General features: G+C 39.9%; 1 long non-coding RNA gene across 1 annotated transcript; it reads left to right on the top strand.

Annotated features, from left to right (window-relative positions):
• The first annotated feature begins 1,617 nt into the window (after positions 1–1,617).
• LOC118405581 lies at positions 1,618–3,171 on the top strand. The gene is made up of 3 exons (XR_004829906.1): positions 1,618–1,765; positions 2,773–2,819; positions 3,113–3,171. It is a non-coding gene; the product is annotated as an uncharacterized LOC118405581 (long non-coding RNA).
• Positions 3,172–8,047: the final 4,876 nt, after the last annotated feature.

Raw genomic sequence — 8,047 nt, 5'->3', positions numbered from 1 at the left:
TGTATCAAGTGTCCCCCCCCCCCACACACACACAACTTAACTGACTAACTTGTTATCAGATCAAGTATACCAGAAACATTTACGCATCATACTATACTGTTGCTCTATTGTGCTTGTGCTGTGGACATGTTTTTGGCAAACAGACGGAATGACTGGATTACTGTGAAAGTCCCGACAGTGATTTACAATGTCCAGATGTAAAGATGAAATCAAACCCATGATTGACACCTTCCTCATGATACACATTATTCTATACCATAACAGTAGAAACAAGTGTCATGACAGCAGTTTGTAATTATCTCCAAATCTCTTGAAATAAACGTCGTGTCCAGTTCCACTGTTGCAGGCTTTGTTTCCTTCTCCATGATGGTTATGTTTTTGATAGTGTTTATTTGCATGTTCGTCCTTGAATAACATAACTCAAGAAGCTATGAAATTCAGTATGTGTCCAGGTCTTGTCCTTTAGATTTTGGTCCCCCTGGTGGCTTTTCAAGGTACTTGAACATAAAATTTTTCTCATGTTATGGACAAGCTACGAATACGATTTTTGAGTGGCCGATAGCTCCCTTTGTCAGGAAAAAGTGTCATAAGTTCGGGCCCTGCAGTGGCTTCCTTTGGTACTGGAGGCGCCTTATAGCTGCAGACTTTGAAACAGGATAAGTCAATGTCTGTAGACACCTCAGTATTCAGCAACTGTATGGCCCTTTAGAAGGTTCACTAGAATGTGTCTACTTCCTTGCTAAGGACTTTATTCCGTTACTCAGTACACATATCTGTGTAGCATTATCACTGCTGAAGGAGATTCAGACAAAGACTCAACTCAGCATTGCCAGTTTTTAGAAGAATGAACACAGTGTGGAACTGCGGGACACTATCCAGGAAACTCAAAGTGAAACTACTCCAATCAGTAGTACTTCCTAACGCTCTCTTTGCCAGTGAGACATGGAAAGTCAGCAGGAATAAAAAGAAGGCATTCCAACACGGATAGGATACTTAGTATACAACACAACATACAGAGAATCACAAATGAAGAAGTGTATCAAAGAAGTGAGCAAAATCTCTTAACGCCTCCATCACAGAAACTGGAGTATATTAAGTACACAGGACTTGTCATCCTTAGAATTCCTTAGAAAGATACTAAAACAGTGCTGCACTGGTAACGTTAACTCAACAGAGGAAAAAGAAAGTGGGGGAAGACCATACCTAACTTGGAGACAACTACTGGAAAGACCTTAACTGGGAGTTAGCCTGAAGAGAGCGGAACCCACCTAAGTGGAGAAGGCTTAAGCTTACTGTGTCACGGGAGGATCTTAGTCCAGGTGAGTCATGAAGGTTGTATATTTAAGTGCTGGTGTCTGTCTGTCTTTCTCAGTGAACAACACGAGTTGTGGAGGGGTTTATGATATCACAAGGAGGTTTTTTTAACCTCCTTGATGATATTAAGTATGTTCGTGGGAGGTTGTTGGCAAAATGGAGAAATGAATGGATTTTGGGCCACCTTGCGGCTTTCCATGGTTCTATCGATATCTTGTGTTCTGGACATGCTATATGGTCTCATCTGGTCTCATCGAGGTTTCAAATTTGGCGCCATTGTTTGACCTAACAACAAGAGGCCAATCACAGCACCGCTTGATGTCACGTGATCTCCGTAGCAACCATCAACAGAGTTCGCGTTCGGCCGTCCCAGATCTGCTACCTGAAGAGCAAAAACAACAGCGGATTTTAACGTTTTGCACAACTTCTTGTCTAGGGTGGTGATATTCAGGTGACGTCTATGTCTTAAATGAATCAGCTATCTGATTTCTAGCTATATAATGGGCCCCAACTCCACATGAAAGACTGAAATATGTCATCGATATAGTGTCCGTCGTTCGCCCCCCTCCCCCTTTCTAAAACTTTTAGATGGCGGAAAGTTGTGAAAACTCGTGATTGTGTACGTATTGTCGTCGATCGCCTAATTTTTGGAGTATTTCATGTTGACATTATATTAGGGGAATGAATCATACTTGTTTGGCATTACCAATTTTGGTGTAAACCCCATGATATTTACGATTACATGAACCTAGACATCTTCAAGGTATAAACCCCACTATAATGTTTACATGTACTTGATGTACACGTTACGAGTTCGAGTAACATATTCCTCGCGATCAAAACATATCGGTTATATGTATATATTTCTTGGTGCAATTTATTACATTAGAAACGTTATTGACTGTTTAAGGAAAGTTTAATCTATGTGAAATAGTATCTCATTACTCTTGATACTTTCAGTACACAGCTAGTGAATCATTGCTATGGCTAGTATGGAGAAAGTACATCTGACTTATGGAACAAGATCAATTATTTTACTTTTGATAAAGAGATGAAAATCAGCATTCTCTGAATTTTGTGTCATCATCAGTCTCAAAAGGCCTTTTTCAGGCAGATGATACAGTTTAACTTTAAGTTGCAAGGAGAGGAAGAAGACTGACTTGACCTGTTTTTGCCAGTTTTAGCTAGTGACAAGTGAAGATGGCCAGGAAGAAGGAGGCAGCGTGGCAGGTACATGTTAGCAAGCTTTAGCACAGACAGTTTCTGGGGCATGTTAACCAGGTGACCGTTCTCACCTGTTCTGTTGTTGTTGTCTTTGTTGTTGTTTACAGTCAAAGTCAGGTGAGACAGAAGGTGAAATAGAAATGTGATGAGACAGACAGGTGAGGTAGTTCGACAGGTGAGGTAGTTCTGACCTGTTGATAACCATAACTAACAGTAACAGTTTGTTCTCCACAGTTTTTATCAGACTCACCATGGCCAGGAAGAAGGAGATCCAGCTGCAGGTAGGGCTGTTTGACTGTTCAACTTAACAACATAATGACTGATATATCATAATAGCCATGTGCACTTTAAAATCTGTGTAAGAAATATGACATTAACTTGTGGCTGCTTTAGAAAATATTTATAAACTTGAATATGCTGATTGTATTAACGTATCTGGCCCAATAATGAAAGCAGCGACAACTTGTCTAGAGCTGGGAATATAAGACAAAACCTTAAGTTTGAAGGGAGTGTATAAAAGGTACAGCAGCTATATAAATAGCAAAGCTCAGCCGTTTGTTCCCTCCCCCCTCAGGAGGAGCTGAAGAACCAGGAGCAGTGGGACGACTTCCTGTCCAAGAAGGGGCTCGGCAGTAAGTCTTCCTATATGGGAAATACATTATATCTGATTCTGAGGTGCTTCTGCTGCATGGGAACTACATTTACATCTAACAGCCTCCAGTTTAATTCTGCTGTTCCAGTTTAATTCCTGACTGACCTCCCATATCTCAGCAACCATATACCCAGATGGGCTGATATCGCGTAGTATAGGTAAAAATGATGTAAGAAATACGTAGCCGCCATTGATGACTCCCTGGAGATTAGTCCAGTTATGCATAATTATGCATAATTATGCATAATTATGCATAACCCTTCTTAGAGTTATGCATAATTATGCATAATTATGCATAAGGTTTCTTAGGGTTATGCATAATTATGCATAATTATGCTTAGGTTTATGCATAATTATGCATAATAGTTCTTATTGCATGATATTAATAAAGCGTACAGCGTTTCCAATGGTGATTATGCTTCACTATGTTAACCATAATTCATTTACCGGTAGCTTTGCTGTCATCATGTATGGTCCAGTGTAGAGGTACCGTAGGTTCTGGAGGACCTTTGTTATAATCTACAAGCAGGTCTTGCGCTGGCATTGATAGTATCATAAGTTTGGGAAAGAGTTAAGCAGTTATCTACAAGTTATTTCTAAAACAAATCTTTATCAATTAATCAGTAACTGTTAAGCTATGTCAAACTATCAAGTTTTCATTTAACAGGCAACTCTCTAAATATGGAAAACACTCTAAACCCAGAAACATGATTATTATGGTATAGTTTAAGAAGGATATTTTTTGTTTCAGAATACAACATATACTACATGATGACAATTACATCTATATTTAGGTAACATCGCAGGCCCCGTGGGACTAAATCAGTTCTTCAGATTTCTGCATTTGACTGTAGAATTACGAACAGAAGTCTGACTACCGAAGTCTGCAATAAACCACATGCAGAATTCTGCAAACCTCACGCAGAATTCTACAGCCAGGCAGAATTGTGCAACACATTTGTAGAAATCTGCAACTTACATGCAGAATTCTCCATCAAAGTACAAAATATGAAATAATATGCTATGCTACAGTTAATTGTCATGGTATTAGAGAGTAGACCTACACTCACTCACTCAGGTCATTAGGTTGGTAAGTCACTGAAAGAGGCTTGTTTTCTTCACAACCTTTATTTACTCCAACATTTCTGTGACCGTCTGTGACAATCAGGGTAATTCTGACTGGTTCACTTGTACTACAGCACTAGGTGTCACTACTTACAGTTACAGATGCAGTCACAAACGTATTTACATACATTGTATCTACAGTAACTGCTTTATGCACATTTTTACAATGCAGTAGAGTGTAACACATACTAGTACACAACAGCTGTCAATTAACTGTAATAGCTGTGTACCAGTTTACATCTAGTTCTTAAGAATCCAGCCATCCCCGATAACTGCAGAGAGCAGTACCATGTAACTTACTAGATGTAAGGCCTACGTCACATTTCCTACCCGGGGCCCGGCCGGGCAGTTTGCGGAAAAGAAAAATTTAAGTTTATGCCAACTTTTTCTCTCCGTTGCTTGGGGATCGTTTTAACTGACTGTGCAGAATTTTTTTTCAAAGTGTGTTGTAGCGATGGGGCAGGGGTAACTTTGTAACCAAATAATATAATTACTCAGAGCAAGAACATGGGGGATCCACTCCAAGGCTTACAATGCTATAGGGCTTATTCAATCACGTGATCCTCCCCCTAGCAACTAATCCGTAATCGGACGCCATAGCAATGAGCGAAGTCGGCCATTTTGGTGTAACACAGTCTGCCCGCCTGCAGTGGGGTCCTTTGCAACTCTCCGTAAAAATTGTAAATATTTCCCAAGCAATGCACAATTTCCCTTCAAAACATTTAGTTTCATAATCACTGAATGCTTTCTTCTGCCGTGGGATGTTGGTTCTGCACTGGTAAAGCGCACACAAATTTGGCAAGATTTGTTTCGCGATTCTCTCGTCAAAGCCGCGCGGTAATGAACATAGAAAGGGAAATTCCAAAACACTACTGTGATCAGTCGGAAGCAAAACTAGATTTCTGCAATACGTAGAGCGGATCTAACCAGTTGGACTGTACATGTGATAATCAATGTTCACGTGTGTAGTAGACATTTTGTATCTGGACATTCAAGCAAACGATAGGCTAGTTTCAATGTCCACGGGTACCCATTTCCGGTGATACTGACCTACAATCCACTCTAGAAGCAGGAACCTAAAAGAAAGACAGACAAACACTGAAACAGCAGAGTCCATAAATGACAGGAAGAGCATGTCCCCTAGTTCTTTGATGAATTTCCATGAAACAAAAACAAGAGTAGTCTAGTACAAGATGCAGCATTGCTTACTGTGTGTGAACAAAAACTGCGGCACTCAAAATGGTCCCGTCTTGACACAGGACTGGTCCTCACGGTGATAGTCCAACTTTAGAATGTCAGGGCGAACTTTCCAGATAACAATGTACTTTCTATCAACTAAAATCTCATCCTACTCTCTGTATTTGTCCAGATACTAAGTTGCCACAAGGACTTTTCAACAAGTTGTTGTAAGTCCTGTACGCTTTGAACTGAGTGTGCAGAAAGTCATTCACAGAACCAAATACTCCAAACTAAGACAAGATGAATGGACTCCGCTGTCACTGTTGCCATACTCGTAAAGTGACTCACTGGATTTCTGCAAAATGTCCCTCAATGATGAAATATGGATAATTTCCAACCGATTTTTGTAGCGAAAATATGACGTGAGGTTGGAGGCTCTTTGCATAGTCAAACAGCGGGCAAACAACTTCACTTTTCTCGGATTTAGAGACCTTCAGATACCGAGGAACTCTGCTGTAGTGATGGTACACCAAAATGGCTGCGCTCGGAGGGAAGGGGTGATGACGTCACGTGAATAAGCCCTATAGCTAAATGAAAAAATGTATCATCTTAATTATGATGTGCATTGTACATGTATAAATCTAAAGTAGGGGAGTGTCACATGCCTAAAGCCAGTACTCAAAATCCTTTTTTCAGCCTTGTTGCCTAGGCTACAACCTGAGTCAAAAGCCAGGTTGCGCCATCAACATTTCAGGTTGCCCCACTTCCAAGTTTTTATTTTCCTCAAATCAGCTACTTAATATATCCATTATTTTTTCTTCCAGTTACATGTACCTTCTTAATTTTTTATCTTATAAAGAAATAAAACAAAGGCTTATGCACATAGGTTGGGTAAAACTGCAAAATTTCAGGCTGCGCACTGTGCTACCTCTGTCACAGAATCAGGCTGCGGCAAGCATAGAAAGTGGTTGCATTTGCAAGTGTGCAAGTTACCGACCACTGCTAAAGCAGGATCTGCAGAATCTGACATTACAGTGTGTCCTGATACTTTATAGCATAAAAGTAATTTAAACTTATCTGGAGGAAATTTAACACACTTACAAAAGTGCCGACTTATACAAGTTCTATTCGCTTCTAGCAATAAAGTGCTTTTTTTTATGCAGTTGGGAGATAGATTTGGTTGTAAACATCGGATTCCCTTTTTTCTTATTGCCTTTATACTTGTTAAGTTATATGTGTACACTCCACCATCCAGAAGGAGTAATGTCATGTCTGTGAATGGGGTGCAAAGATATACTTCCAGAGTCAACCAATGAACTTTTTTTGATATTGCTACAGACTATTGGGGTTGCAGGTAATGCTCTGAGTTTAGTAGTTGGAGTGGATCCCCCATGTTCTTGCTCTGTGCAATCAAAGTTACTCGGTTACAAAATTGGAACATGTAGTTGGTAGGACAGGTCTAAACAAGAGTTCGTAGACCTCAGGCCTGCATGAAATGTATTGGGTTTCTGTAGACCTATTGTGTATTTTTGCCTTTTTGTCTGTGGTACGTGGTTGGAAAAATGAGCTTTTTACCGTGTTGGTTGTGCACCATGCAAAAGTCTGACTCTGAAATTCCATTTTCTGAATTTGTAAGTTTGGACATGGATGAACATTACTTATTTTGGATTTCTTAAGTATGTAACCAACCACAGTACTTTGAAGTTGTTGAGACGCTACCTTTTTTTGTCTCAGATGGCCCATGCACATGTAGTTACTCTGTCACATGATATACTAATATCTTCCTATTTCAATGTACTGACCTAATGCAGCTGCTAAGTCTCCTTGGTTTGTGTTCTTCCAATGATATTCATTAAAGATTTATTTCTGGGGTGTTATTCACTTGACATTGGAATGTTACTCGCATAATTTGACCAATGATACTTTTATCTGTAGTTCCATAGACATTAGACAATATGAATAGTGGTAGCCCCCATGCAGCAGCAACAGTTAGTCCCCAGGGTGGTATGATATTTTCATTCAATCCATCCAACCCAAACCTAAATCTCCTGTAGTATCTAAGCCAAATTTAACAGCACAATTTACTATGGAAAATGTCCTTGTCAATCCCATTTATAGATGGCAAGCTGCTGGCAATGGAAGCTTTGAAAAGTTCAGAAGCTGTTGTAGTCAGAGCAAACACCCAGCAAACATCCCCGCAAACCAATGAGCAGTTGCTTAGAAGGGGAATTTCATCATATATTTGCCGCAACAAAATGCAACAAACGATACTGAATTCAAAACAGAACAAAGCTAAGCCTCCACCACTTAACCCTGCCTGTACCATAGATTAAGCAGGCCCAAAAACCAAGCGAATATGACTAGCCCAAAACAACAAATTACCTGTATACAGTATGGAAATGGCATTACCAAAGAAACAAAAAGAAACACAGGACAAATCATACACATACCTTTCTCTTATGCCCACACTCTATACAGTTCTCCTCCACATTAGAAAATTGCATCTTCTTCTGTTTAAGTTCAAGTTCAACCATGATGCCAACAGGGTAAAGG

The sequence above is a fragment of the Branchiostoma floridae genome, chromosome 18 (genome assembly GCF_000003815.2).
Source record: "Branchiostoma floridae strain S238N-H82 chromosome 18, Bfl_VNyyK, whole genome shotgun sequence".
NCBI lineage: Eukaryota > Metazoa > Chordata > Leptocardii > Amphioxiformes > Branchiostomatidae > Branchiostoma > Branchiostoma floridae.
This window is presented reverse-complemented; position numbering and strand designations above follow the sequence as displayed.